At 43.8% G+C, this 13,145-nt stretch overlaps 1 long non-coding RNA gene across 1 annotated transcript in view; it reads left to right on the forward strand.

The window, feature by feature from the left end:
* The first annotated feature begins 11,207 nt into the window (after positions 1 to 11,207).
* LOC135976742 (uncharacterized) overlaps positions 11,208 to 13,145 on the forward strand; it is a 109,704-nt gene continuing 107,766 nt past the window's right edge. Inside the window, exon 1 of the long non-coding RNA XR_010594041.1 lies at positions 11,208 to 11,436. This is a non-coding gene — a long non-coding RNA (uncharacterized LOC135976742). The remainder of the gene's footprint in view (positions 11,437 to 13,145) is intronic.

The raw sequence follows: 13,145 nt of genomic DNA on the forward strand, positions 1-13,145 counted from the left end.
CCTTTTAAATTTTTCCGTGTTTTTACTATACATTTAAATCTCAAAACAAAAAAGTCATTTTGACCCAAAACCTAGAAAATTTAAATCAGAAAAAATGGAAACAATTCCAAAACTTTTCAAATTTTTGTTGAAATGGGAAATTTGACAACACCGACTCTTTCCCACAAACATTTTCAGTTGGATGAATCTGCATTTCCCAACAAAAGAAAACAAATTTTAGTCAAATTCCTGAGCAAGTATACTAGTTGACATTGTCTGTTACAACTAGTCTGTTATAACGGACAGTGGTCTCTCCAGCCCTAGAATATGGGGTGCTCAGTGGTGGATTACAGTCATCTTGGCTCTCTCCCCAACCTCTGCCAAAAGCACAGGAACAGAATACCTATGAATCAGGCCTACTAAGTACTGCACTAACTTTCTCTCACTATGCACACACTTTTAATGGTAGAAAAATAGAATCTTCCACCTATAACCCCTTGCCTCCTCCATATTCACAGCTCTCTAAAACTGGGCATGTTGCATATTAACATCCATAATTCTCCACATACAAACCTTCATCTTGAACAGTCTGTTCATCTTAGGCAAGTTTGTGTAAGACCCTGCAGGGCTAGAAGCTGGGACTATAGGGGTTTTGAGTTACCAACACTTTCACATAGTCATTAGAAGCTTAAGTCAGGTTTCTGCTGAAGGATGCTGGGAAGTTAGCAAATGCACAAAGTACTACCCGGGAGGGCCTGAGTGGTAGCTTCCCCCTTCGCCCCCCGCAGTCTACTGATTGGCTTGTGCTGGTATATAAACCAGGAAGCCGGCATGGGGAGGTGTCTTAGCAATGATGCAGACTGCCTGCTTCTGCTTCAGACCTTGGCTGGCTATGGATCCTAGACCCTGGCTTCTGACTCTGCTTCCTTCCCAGCTATGTTAGTTGTCTGGTGCCTGACCTTGACTTCCTGGTATCCTGACCCACTTGACCCTGATCCTGCTACTTGTCTCCTGACTGCAACCTCATAATTGACAGGTGCATATACCCCAGCCTTGACAGTGTGTTTGTATATGTGTGCTTCTTTACACACCATCCTTCAATATTTTCAATGGTTTCCTGTTCATCCCTGAATCCAAATCAAGGCTGTTCTCCTAGGATTTCTAAACACTTTTTGGATTCTCTTCACCTTACCGCTTTGACCTCATTCTCCTGTTCCATCACCTACTCACTTCAATCCTCCAGTTGTTGCGTTCTTCATGCTTACTCTCTAGGACTCTTAACTATTGGAGGTAATTTAGCTGTGGTGATTAATTTAAGGCATCTACACCCAATGTGTTAGCTTTGTGCTTTCGTCATGCCAACTATTTAACTCCCCCCAAAGTGATCTGTATGTGGATGAATTGTTTTTTCCTGGTCCATGAAATGTATTACAACAGATCAATTCCATTGTAATATATTTTGTGCTAGTCTAGGTTCAACATAGGGAACCTGGAAGTGAAAAGCTCTGTATCCTATTATCTGTCCCCTAAGGCACTTGCAAGCCACAGTATATTTTTGTCCATTGCTGGCTTACAGACCTTTCTGTCTGACATCAGTGCTGAAAATCTGAACTCTAGAAATAGAATTATTTTATTTAAAACACGTCTTAAAAGTCCTTTATGTCTAAGCAAGACTTTTAGAAGTTCCCATATACTGTAGATTTAATTCAAATGATAGTTACTTGTATTCTATATTTTAATATAGAATACAAGAAAAAAATTTGGAAGAAGAGAACTTTCTTGACTGCTTTATTTTCCCCAAAGCAAGAAACTAACTATTACAGTGAAAATATAAAATTAATCTTTCTTACATTTTGTAATTTCACAAGCAGCAGAATATTAATGGAAGCTCAGGAGATCCTACACTTGAAGGGGGGGGATAATAAATCCAGTCACTTTTCTTCTTTCTCACTGAATGTCAGTACAATGCCACATTATGATTCAGCACACACCATCCACACTAAAAAGCTCATATTCTGGGGTTCAGAGCTTTTCATCAAAGACCCACATAGTGCATCATAACCCTTTGAAAATGTGCAGTTGGTAGGCTGGTGGTGTTCCAAATGCTGGCAGATGTACTCACACAAATATGAGATGCTAACTCTTCTCTTTTCTCTGTTTTCAGCCAGACACAAGTCAACAGCATTCCAGCTTACACACCTTCTGTTAACGAAGGGAAAGGAGCGATGAAACACTGCCAGGAGGTGAGTCTGAAAAGGAAAGTGTGTTTTAATGGGATCAATCAGTATGGGCTCTTCTGGCTTATTTTTGTCCACCTAATCCTGCTTTGGATGGTTAAAGGTGACCATCCCAATCCCGCCTGCTCACAGAAAGAGGGACTCCAGGTGAATCCAAAGGGACTGTACTGATTTGAGAATGTAAACATGCAGGGGGAAATGAAGGCAAAAGGACAAACTGTTGAGGTCACAGCTGAAATTAAAGGTGAAGGGCGAATAAAAATGCCTTCCTCTTCCTTCTCTGTCTAAAGGAAGTTTTCACAAGAAGAAATTTCTGAGAAAACTGTGATTATTAATACAGTTGGCCTTTGTTAACTGTGTTGGTTTTTATTTTCATTATCACAAGAGGGGGGTCTAGTCGGCAAAAGATAACACCTCAGAAGGAGTAGTAGGGTTTCTTTGCCCCTGGCACATGTGGGAAGAAGGATGAAAGTCTCTGAAAGACCACATAAATATTCCTAATAGGAAATGGATGTCTGAAGACCAGCTCTTCTTCCCTCCCCAATGCAATTAGCTGTGGCAAGATTGGGAGCCAAGGATTCCTCGTTACCCCTCTCTCCGTGAAACATCGGGGAACATTTTCAGAAGTGCTCAAGTCTAATTTTCAAAAGCACCAAAGTAATTTAGGTGCTTTTGAAAAGTTTACCTATTGGCAACTTCTTCCCCCCCCTTTTCTGTTCAGCAAGAGCAGAGGAGGAGAAGGTCATGGTGCCTTTGGATGACAGCACTAATCTCCCTGAAAGCGAATGCCAGTGAGACCTCTTTATGACACTGAATTTCAGTATGAGTTGAATGAAGCTTTATTACAAGGAATATTAAAAGTCTGTTGAAATACACGTAAGCTACTCAGGACTTTCACTGTACTCCAAGGACTAGTCTGCAAACACATACAACCAACCTAGTGTGGCTGCAGTTACATTAGTATAGAGGGGCTTATACCAATATATGTTATTGCTGTCAGGAAAGGCGAATAAGCTATACCAGAGGTCGGCAAAGTTTGGCACGCGGCTCGCCAGGGTAAGCACCCTAGCGGGCCGGGCCAGTTTATTTACCTGCTGACGCAGCAGGTTCGGCCGATTGCTGCCCCCACTGGCCGCGGTTTGCCATCCCAGGCCAATGGGGGCAGTAGGAAGCGGCACGGGTGAGGGATGTGCTGGCCGCGGCTCCCCACCACCCCCATTGTCCCGGGACAGCGAACCGCGGCCAGTGGGGACCGCGATTGGCCGAACCTGCACGTCAGCAGGTAAATAAACTGGCCCGGCCCGCCAGGGTGCTTACCCTGGCGAGCCGTGTGCCAAACGTTGCCGACCCCTGAGCTATACTCATATAAAGCACCATTATGCCAGTAGAGATGTATTAACACTAGTGGTTGTACAGATTTAAAATATTTTGGTGACAAAATCATACCCCCTAACTGAAAGAGTTAAATTGGTACAAAAACTGTATGTAGACCAAGGGTTTCACTGTAACCTGGCCTATACTATAAGGCCACGATCCTGCACCATTAAAGTCAATGGAAGCTTTGCCATTGACTTCAGTAATCATGTGATCAAACCCTAGAATTGCTATTTATTCCTTAGCAGCTGTACCCCCCACCCCCATTATGACTCCCTCTAGTTTGGACCTGGCACAAGTACTGTTTGCATTGTGGCATCTAATCCAGCTCAGAACAGGGTTAGGTGACACCATGGTGTAAAATTGCCTGGACCTAGTCAACACTAGAGCTTGCACTACTGGCAACATCATTGCTAAATATGGCCACAAAATTTCCTAGTGCAGAAACATCTTATAGGTGGGTTCCACTCTATTTGGAAACAAGAAATTAAAATTTCAGTTCTCGGACATAATATACTCCATGAAAACCCTAAGTAATAGACATATAACAATATTGTTAATAATAAAATAATATTGTATGGAAATGCACTACTAGTTTTTACCTGCATGTAATAAAACATGTCAGGTTAGTTCAACTAGTTACCTGGTACTGTTGCAGAGAATTTTTTTTTTAAGGAAATTTCAAAGTTTCCAAAAGCTTTGACTACTCTATAAGCTGGGTTTAAATAAAATCAGAATTTTTTTGGTCAAAATTTCTGGAATTAAAAGTTTTGAGTAGTTCTAGAGGAGGTGGCAGTATCATATACTTAGGAGAATCTCTCCCCACGGGGCCACAGAGTTTGGATAGTGATGAAATGGTGACAAGCTACAGCTCTGAAAAGAAACTTTGACCTTCATTGTTTCCACTTATTAAATCCCAGCCAACTGATCCATGTAATTACATGAACAGGATGTTTGACATTAGATACAATGTTCCTAAATCCAAAGCGCATTGGAGTCCCTAGACGCCCACTGAGCTTTGGAGTAGGCACTAAAATCCATATTTAAACACCAAAATGTATACAGTATTTAGGTGGCTAAATCTGGATTTTAGTTCCTAACTTTTGGCTCCCAAACTTTGAGAATTGTAGCCTATGCATTTGGTACCCAAATTTATTGCACAAGATCTAGTAGCAGGAGTGAAGCTAACAGGTTGGGAAATGGTGTTTTGGCATAGGACTTTGAATGGAAAAGGTTAAAAGGGCTGTAGAAAACCATATTTTTGTTGTTGTGATTTACAACAGTAATCTGTCTTATCTGTATCACTATGATGAAAGAGAAAAATGAGCAAAGCAGCAGGAATAGATCATTGTAATAACAACAACAATGATCTCTATCATTTTGGACTTGTCACTCTAGAAATGATTAGATCCTTGCCTCGTCCAACGTATAGCAAGTAACTGGCATGCTTCCAAAATGAATTAGTAACAATCTTATGTAGCCTGGATTTTTCTGTGTAGTACAGAGTTTGCCAGAACCCATGGTTTTTTTTTAGAGGCCTACTATAAGCTTAGTATTTGATCTAAAATCCATTGGAGTCAATGAGTCTATTGACTTTAACAAGCTTTGGATTTGGCTCTTAGTTCACATGTGATTTCCATATCATAGTATTGACTGGGACGTGCTCCTTTTTTCCACTGGTTGTGCGGTTTGGGGACAAGAAGAGATTAATAAGAATAAAAGCTTCTCCTTTTCTTTCTTGTTTTCTAATCTCTCACCAGTTTGTACCTTCATATTACTTGGGAGAATGCTAATGGCTGAAATGGATGAAAACCTATTTAAAAATTGATAGTCCAGCTCTCAACTTTGTTGAACCTCGCTGAAATCAGTCTGCATGTTTATATTTTAATATCTGGCAGCTACCAATGTTGGCTCTTCTCTATTGGTCTGAGAGCCATATGCTCTTGTGAGCAAGTGCCTATCCCAATGTATTTTAAAACATGGTACACATGCTTAACCAAGCCCCCTTCCTGGCCTTTGGCTTTATTAACAAATTTTGAATTAGCAATTTAACAATTTTCAGCTCAAACCTGTTCCCAGGCTTGGCTACTCTTAAGATTCTTCCTTGAGGTCTGCTCAGCCCCCAGCCTAGATCTCTTCCCACCTCCCTTACTTCTGGATAGAGAGTAACAAGCCAACTGCCTCAATGAGTTAGCAAAACTGAGTCGATACTTCTCCAAAAGGACCAACACCTGCAAACAGCGTGAATTGTTTTAGGTAAGTACAGCCATGTTGAGGTCAACAGATACTTTTCATGTTTTAAAACCTTTGTTAATATCATCCTTTGGAGTTATATAGCAGGAAGACAACAGTGCCTTTCTGTCAGAGTTAGGAGCCTTTAGCTGGTAGAATTTTCATTCTGCCTCCCTAGAGCTTTATGGCCTGATTTTCAGAGCTGTTGAGCATCCATAATTTCCACTAAAGTCAACGGGGGTTCAGCGCTTCTGAAAATCTCTGCTTCTCTGAGGTGTGTAACCTGGAGCCACGGATGCACTGCTCAGTCTGGAGCATCTTCCAGATTCACTGTGGAGGGAAGCAAGGCTCACTTTGGCTGCATAGTGCCATCACCTCTACATGGCAGTCCTGAGTACCAGGGATTTATATAGGGAAAAAACCGACCACTGCTAGAATTGGCAATACTTTCCCATGAAATAAAATGTATTCCTGTGGACTGATCAATACTGATAAGTGTGCAAATATACTCCCCTGAGATAGAGGCAGATTAAGCTCATAGCGCCTTTCCAATCGAGTTTGATACATAAAGGCTCATGAAATGCTTTCCCCGAATTGCTCCTATCAGTGTTCCATTAAGAACAATAGGAAGGTTCTGAACTATTTATTTAGTCACTTTTCCACTCCGTCATGTTACCCTGGGAACTTGGCTAGATGTACAAGCTCTGCACTAGGAGAAGGAGGATAATTGGCCTGCTTCCTGCAGCACTGTATTTATAAGAATACCTTTCAATGATCTATGTTTGTACTGTCTGGGAGTATGATTTCAATTCTGCCCTTGAAACACACATCCAGCAATGCTGCCAATCCGTATTATTCCCTGTCAAACATTTCACTGACTCAGGAGTCTGTGCACGATTTAAAAAGCTATGTCCTCTGCCAGGGTTATTGCAGCACTGTTGTCTTCAGCAGCAAATTTGGTTAACCTTTTGGGAAGGAAGGGCTGCAGTTCAGACACCTACCTGACTGTTTCTATAGAACATGATTTTCACCTTTTAGTCAATATTCTGAAAGGGCCTGATTTACATCTCATTGCTGTGTTGTCACTGGTGGGTATTCAGTGATCAACAAATTGAGTTGTCTTGGAGTGGAAGGTGTTGGGGGACAGACAGTCCCATCCCCACACAGCATGCTCAGATTGCTTTTATATATGCCTAGCGTCTCAGCCACTCATCTTCTGCTTTTCCTTCATGGCCCCTTTTCATGTAAATGTTCTTTCCTCTCTAAGTGACAGTTCAACAACAAAGCTCTGGGCATCTCTGCTCAAAACTGATATGTATATCACTGAGTGAAAATATATATATCTATATCTCACACATACATACTGGCTTTTAATGTAAAAAACAGCTGCCATTTTCCTTATAGCCAAGGATTTCTTTCTTCTTCTAATTGGTGGAACCTTTGGGGATGTGACAGTATTTAACAGCACATTTCCATGTCTATAATTTGAGAGCAATCCAAGATTTTGGTAGCTTTTGCGTATGGATTGTCCTCAGTAGCATTAGTTGTCCTTCTTCCCCAAATATACTCTTGAAAGGTTACTCCTTCCTCTCTCCAACCCACCTCTTTTTCTTTACTGCATTTCAAAACATTCAAAACCAGCAGGCCCCTCAAGCCCTCTAAAGGTTGAGCCTTTACATTTGCATCCACCCTCTGGCTCTGAGCGTTTGAGTCTGGGGTGGAAATAAATTTGCTGAAATGATGTAGGTAAAAATACCAAACTGTTCAGTGTTTTTACACTCGTGTGTGTGCACACTGCCTGCATGTTCCCTGGTTTGTTTTTATTTTATACAGTTTTGTATAGGCCCAGATCCATGACTGTGTCTGATGAAAACAGACTGTAGCTTGGGGAAGGGCTTTGCAAATGTATTAGAGCCAGTGAGCAATTGGTCTATCCCAGGGGTCGGCAACCTCTGGCACGCGGCTCGCCAGGGTAAGCACCCTGGCGGGCCGGGCCAGTTTTGGCCGCGGTTCGCCACTCCAGGCCAATGGGGGTGGCGGGAAGCCGCGGCCAGCACATCCCTCGCCCACGCTGCTTCCAGTAGCCTCCATTGACCTGGGATGGCGAACCGCAGCTAGTGGGAGCCACGATTGGCCGAACCTGCCGATGTGGCAGGTAAACAAACTGGCCCGGCCCTGGCAACCCATGTGTCAGAGGTTGCCAACCCCTGGTCTATCCCCAGGCATAGCTTGGAGCAGCCACCATCTGCCTCTGACCCTAGGGGGCAGTTTTGGTAGCCAGGAATTGCTACAGAGAAGCCCTGGCCACATCCCCTTTCTCCATTATGCCTCTTATGTCGGTGGCTGAGGTGGTGTGCAATTTAGAAATTGCTACAGCAGTTCTACACGGGTAGAGAATCCCCTTATGCACGGGGAATCTTGAACAGGGTAAATCCATAGGGTTTGTCTGCTTTTAGTGCAAACACACCACTGAATTGCAGCCACGTTTTAATGTTCACTCTGAATTTTATGCAGTAATCCCAGAAGAATAGAGAAGCTCAAGTAGCAGAATTTGAAATAACAGCCATAGCAGAGCAGTGGTACAGGCAAAATTACTGTGTGGTATTCTTACAACTCACTAATGGGAATTTTGAACAGCGGTGAGAAGCTGAAGACAATGTGGAATTCTCACAGAAATTGCCAGCTTTTAACATCCAGGCCTAGATTTCCAAAAGTGATTAGTGATTTCAATTTTTAGGTGCCCAAATTTAAGACCCCTTTAAAGGGGCCTGGTTTTCAGGAAGCAGAACTTTGGCACTTTGTAAACATCATGCATCTTCAAGTTATCTCAAGTTGGGCTACCAAAAATTGAGGCACTGAACATCACTAGTGGCTTTTGAAAAGTTAAACCCAGAAAGGGTTAACATGACTCAGAAGGGGCTAAAAAACCTGTCAGGTCACACCTGAGGGAGAGTTAGTCTTGATAGGTAATCCTTGATTGAGGACACAGCCCAGCTGAACAGAAGCAGGCAGGGCTGAGATAAGGCCAAGCAGTGAAGGCAGATGAAGATTGTAGTGTGGAAGCCAAGGAGGAAAGGAGAAGCCCTGGATTTGCAGCCTAGAGGGAAAGGTGGGCCTAGAGAGGTGGTGGAGAAGGAAATTTGATAGAGGTGGAGTATGAAAAGGCTCAGGGAAACATCAGCAAGGTTTGGGACGGTACAGGTCTTGGCTTCTGGTTTGAAGGTTCCTGAGCTGGAACCCAGAGTAGTGGCTGGGCCCAGGTTCTTCTACAAGCCGCTGGGGCAGTAGCACAGTCAGTCTGGGTAGTGAATTGGAAGCCTGCCTCAGGCAGGTCATATGCAAAGACTCTGATACCCTATGTGTTTTCCCCCGTTTGGGGTATGTTTACTCTGCAATTAAACACCCATGGGTAGCCCATGTCAGCTGACTTAGGCTTGTGAGACTCAAGCTATGGGACTATTTAACTGTGGTGTAGACATTTAGGCCTGGCCTAAAGCCTGGACTCTAGGACTCTCCTGCCTCTCAGTGTACATGTGCCCCTAGTGATCTAGCTTGAGGGCCAAGCCATGAGGAGGGAACAGCCTGACTCACAAAGAGAAAACACTGTAACTCTTGGAGTGTGAGAGGATCCGCAGCATGAGCAAGAGAAAGAAGGGAGTGTCAGACCAGGCAGAGCTCTTCCCCAGATGCAGCCATAAGGAGGTGCTCTAGCAGCAGACCCATATATATATATATATATATATATATATATATATATATATATATATATATATATATTTTTATGTTAAGAAATCACATATCTTATTCAAATACACTTTATACAGCACCTAAAATAGTTTTACATGAGAGAGAAGACATTTACACTGAGAGGGAGTAGGATTTTTTCCCCCACAAGCTTAAATCAGTACTAAATGAACAAACACTCTCTCCTTTGCAAGACAAAAGGAAATTGGGATGTATATCATATCTGTTCTTGCTACTGGGTCATAAAGAAGTATTCTCCTTGTATATGCCATACTTATAGCCACTTTGTCAATCCTTGCAATAAAGACTCAGGCAACATCTGCCGCATTCACTTAGCTAGTAAAAACACTCATTTAAAAAGGTGATGGGGAGAGGAGGGGAGGGAAGAAAATGGAAAAGAATGATATATGATTTTTTTTCTGTTATTTTTTTTCCATTTGGTACCAAGGAAGTTGCTTGAGTTGCATAGATATCCTGTTTCTTAACACTAACCTGCTGTGTTGTACCTTAAAGCCATCCCAATGAATCTGGACTGAGGGTCATCACTTCTCATCAACAGTCTAAGCAATAGCACAATGGGCTGAACTTTGCCTTAATGCCAATTTGGAGCAAGAGAACCTGGCATGTGGGCTGGCTGTTAAGGATTCCAGAGCTAAAGGTTAGAGAATAGCTTGCACAAACAGGAGTGTTTTAGAATACTTTCTAAGGATATGTCCACACTGCAATAAAAACCCTGCAGCACCAAGTCTCGGAGCCTGGGTGAATTGACCTGGCCTCGCAGGGCTCAGGCTCCAGCCTGAGTCTGAACATCTACACTCCAGCTTTTAGCCCCCAAGCCTGAGCCTGTCAGCTGACCTGGGCCAGCTGCAACCATGTTACAGGTCTTCTATTGCAATGTAGATATATGTTAGGGCTCAGTGACCGTCTGACCCTTATGTGGTTATGAATGGGAGTACGCAGTGGGAGGGGAAGAGTTAATTCACTCCTCCCTGTGTAATTATGCAGGGCTTACCAGACAGGAAGCCTAGCCCCAGGGTGAAAGCTGGCTCCCCACAGCTGCTACACCCCACCATGAGCAAGTAGGTTGGGGTATTGGCAGAGGCTTGGCTCAGCTCCTCACCACATCCTGGCTGGCAAAGCAGAGAGTGAGTGGAGAAGTCAGCTACGTCCTGTATAGCACAGCAAGAAACCACTTTCCTCCTGGAGGGAAGGACTTGTGCCTCTGAGTTATAACGCATTCCAGGGCTCTGACTGAGGCATTGCCCCAAAAGCAGGGCTCAGCTTAGCCCTGGCTGGGTTTAGACATTGATAGCGGAAGCAAACTTCAACAGTGAGGGCCCTCTTCTAAGTATGCCTTATCCCTGGTAAACCCAAACCACGAAATACAAGCAAAACTCTATATTAGCACTAGGATTTAGTTCATGTCCAATTGCAGTGCAATTCAAATCAATGAGTTAAATTCTGCACTTATTTAGTCTAGTATCAGAATGAAGTAAACTCATTGATTTAAGTGTAGCTACTACAGATTTGTACTAATGTAAGGCCTGGTGTGATGGGGTGGACTAGGGCTGGAGACCTTGAAGCTCAGCCACACACCCCTCCAGAAAGGGGCAATAGAGAGTTCCTCCAAGCTGCCTAGAGTGGCTGTGTGGGAAGCAGCCAATCAGAGAGGCTGCAGGGAGTAGCCAATCGGGGCCCAGCAGGCTAATATAAGAAGAGCTGTGGGACAGAGGGAGATCAGTTTTCTGCTGGAGTTGGAAGAACAGGGATGGTGTGTTTGGCTGGCTGAAGGAGCTATGGGCCCCTCCACAGAGCAGTGCTGGCAGAGGCCAGGGGGGATGCTGAGACTCAATCAGGACAAGGCACTGAGGTAAGGGCAAAGAATGAGCTGGAGCTGTGGGGAAATGGCCCAGGGAATCATAGCAGCAACACAGTTTATTCAAAGGGATGTGGTGGATGGCTGCTATCTATAGGGTTCCTCAGCTGGGACCTGGAGTAGAGGGTGGGCCCAGGTCCCCACCTTACCAGCCACTAGGAAAGTGGCCTGGACTTTGATGTACCCTAGAAGGGGAACTGAACTATTTTAGTGGCCCATCTGAAGCTCTGGGGCCAGAAAGGCCTAGAGATGCTAAGAGTCTTCAGGGAGAGAGCTCTGGGGAACAACTATAGCTACACTCGGGCTTTTGCTGGCAGAGCTATGTCAGTCAAAGGGTAAGGGAGGAAAAAAAAAAAAACAATCATACTCCTAATCAATATCACTATACCCACAAAAGTTTTAAGTTTAGAGCAGGTGTAATGGGATGCACTGACCCCACACCAGGGCTGGGACTATTGAAGAGCCAGGACAATTTGAGAGAGCCCAGAAGGGGCTGAGACAGTTTGAACCAGCATACTGTGATAGGTCCTGCTGGGATTATTGAGGAATGAGCCCAGAGATGGGGCTGCAGATTGAGATACCTTACAGATGAGGCCGAGAGGCCCCCTGTTGGATGTATATCCCAGAAGGGGGTTGTGGTGTGAGGGTTTTTTTTTAAATCTCACAGACAGACTGACATGGCTGGAGGGCTGATTCACCAAAGACCCAGCACAAACAGAGAGAGAGAGAGTGTGTGCAGGTACCAGGCACTGAGATGGGGGGAGGGGAGCTTGCGAGAGGTCAGTGCACCCCATTACACCTGGTCTAAACTTAAAACTTTTGTGGGTATAGCGATGTTGATTAGGAGTGTGATTGTTTTTTTGTTTTTTGTTTTTCCTCCCTTACCCTTTGACTGACATAGCTCTGCCAGCAAAAACCCAAGTGTAGCTATGGTTGTCGTACTGTCTGGAGTGGCTCATGACTGAAGTGCCTACCTCAGGGCAGACTGTCAAAAACAGAGCAGACACCCCAAACTGATGATGTGTTGTATAAGAACCCCTTGATCACTATAACAGTCTTACTGTGGAGTCACAGACTGTCCCCCTTAGACTCTCCTTGCCAGGCAGACAAACTGGACTCAGTGATAAATGGTCATTTCCTCCAAAAAATCACACCACATTCAGGTTCCTTCCAGTCCCAAGAGAGCAATCGTTTACCCCAGATAAATTGGTACCCTAAAGACAACAATTGTAGCTAATCCTGTAATAAGCTATCTAAAGGCTTTTTAACTAGGAAAAAAAGAATTATTTACAAGTTAAAGCAAGCAAACACATAAACACAAGTGAGTTACCATCTAGATCCTAAGTGTGACAGAGTTGTAATGATCTCTCAACTCCAAAGCATCTTTCAGAGTGGACCCAGGAGGCAGCCCCTGGGGATCTCTGGCTTCAGTTTGGTGGCTCTGGCCTTGTGAGTGTTCAAACAGCAAAGAGATGGAAGATTTCCCTGTGGCTTTGTTTTATTTTCTTCATTCAACTTCCAAGTCCACAGGATATGCTTCCTTGCACGTAGCATTTCCAAGGTGGGATGGGGCAATTAACTTTGTATTGTGGCATTCCTTGATGGCCCATCTGATTTTTATAGCCCCTCTGGGTGGGTGGAGATGGGAATGATTCCCATTCCTAGGCTCACAAGTTCAGAGCAAACATTCTCAAACTTATAAA

Source organism: Chrysemys picta, chromosome 1, assembly GCF_011386835.1.
Source record: "Chrysemys picta bellii isolate R12L10 chromosome 1, ASM1138683v2, whole genome shotgun sequence".
Taxonomy (NCBI): domain Eukaryota; kingdom Metazoa; phylum Chordata; order Testudines; family Emydidae; genus Chrysemys; species Chrysemys picta.